Genomic DNA, 1,926 nt, shown 5'->3' with positions numbered 1-1,926 from the left:
TATACACACACACACACACACACACACAACCTTGGACGTTTGAAGTGGAAGAGATGAGGCTATGGAAGGACTACCTGAAAGGAAGAGCCCAGCCCACACACATTTCTTTGTAACATCGCATGGGTGTCCTAAATCAGGATGTTACAGTTAAAATGTATTTTGACGTTTGTTTCATGCTTGCTTTGTGTGTTTACAGTGCAGCCCAAAACCTGATCACCATAAGGGAATCCATGGTTCAGTGGTAGAGCACCAGCTTTCTGTCCAGAAGCTCCCAGGTGGTTCTAGGGATAGGTAGGATTTGAAAAGACCTTCGTCCAAGACTTTGGAGAGCCACTGCCAGTCAGAGTAAACAATTCTGGACTAGATGGACCAGTATTCCAATTCCATATAAGGCAGTTTTCTATGTTTACATGTTGGGCTAATGCCATCTTTAAAGCACTCATAGAAGCAATGTAGTTTTATTAGATTTTTATTAGCTTTCAAATCTTTGTTTTGTTTGGCGGCACACAAGTAGCTGGAATAAAACTGTGGCTACGTCATGTGCAACAGCTGGCCACTTTATCTGCTTCTTTCATTACAGCCATGAGAAATGCAATATTACAGATTTGTAAATATTCCAGAAGCTCATATCCTGATTTGACAGAGGTCTGGGGTAACAAACCCATAAAGGAGAAAACAAGTTACTTAAGCTGTTAGAGGAGTGGGGCAAAAATCCTGCTTAAGTTCAGTCACCCACTGCCTCAAAAACTAGAAAGCCAGTATTTCCTTTCCTGCATTTAGCATAAGGGAATGCACTATTTAAGCTTTCTCCCACCTTCTGTTCTCTCTCAGGCAAAAACTCCTTGCTGAGTTACAGCTTGGATGATGCCCAGAGAGCAACTATTTACAAATCCATCAAGGACAAAAAATTGCTCAAAGCTTCAGGAGGGTTGGTATGTAGTATAATAGCAAAATTTAAGTCCAGAAGTACCTTAAAGACCAACAAGATTTCCAAGGTATAAGCTTATGAAGTCAAAGCTCCCTTCATCAGATACTCAAAAGCCGGGGGTGTTGAAACCCCTGGAGTACGGCTGTTATTATACTAAGCCTAGTGGATCTAAAACAGGGCAACACAATCCTTTTGGTTCAGAATCCATTTTGCAAGGTCAAGAGGTGCTCCGGTGGCTCAGATCTCCAAAATCTTTCCTACCTCAAAAATCCAGTAGTTCCGCAGCCAGATTCTGAAAAGCATTAGTGAGGTAGCTCACCTTTCCGCAATAAATGTTCTGGCGCGAGATGTGTTATATGTGGCCGGGAGGGAGAAAAACAGAGTTAGTGGTCGGTCAAAAATTAAAGCAACAAAGCCTTAAGTCTACATCTGCTGCCAAAGCAGAGTTCTGCAGGGAGCCATCTGTGTGTGTGAAAGTTTAACCAACAGGAAGTACACACCAGGTAAACAAGATGGAACACAAGCCCATTCCTCTAATACCTAACTCTTTCCCCTCTCCCTCCCAAGAGACAGCAAACAACTGCACAGATTGATTTTCAGAAATAAGGTGGATGGGGTTTTACCTGTTCCCGAGGCCCAGACTTGTGGTTGCAGTAGTGACAGGCTGCCACTTGCAGCGATTGGAATGGAGAGGATTGAATTCGGAGGGACAGGTGGAAGGACCATGCTGGCTCCATATGGACAGTACCCTACCCAGCAAATAGGGCAAGGAAGAGAAGAGGTCAGCTGACATAGAAGAGGAACATTTTAACCCTTTCAAGCCCTGGGCAAATTGTAGCACAGTCAGCCTCTGGATAGCTGGGATTTGACTTGTTAGATTTCTTTCTCTCGTCCAGAACCTATAACATCCAGGGGAAGACAATGCTAGTACCGTCTGCAGGCCAAACATGGAGCAGCCTGAACTCTTCTTAGCTACAGCATATCTTCTGCTATCCTTT

This window comes from Gekko japonicus, unplaced genomic scaffold (assembly GCF_001447785.1).
Source record: "Gekko japonicus isolate JY-2015 unplaced genomic scaffold, Gekko_japonicus_V1.1 scaffold16, whole genome shotgun sequence".
NCBI lineage: Eukaryota > Metazoa > Chordata > Lepidosauria > Squamata > Gekkonidae > Gekko > Gekko japonicus.
Note: the sequence above shows the minus strand (reverse complement) of the source record.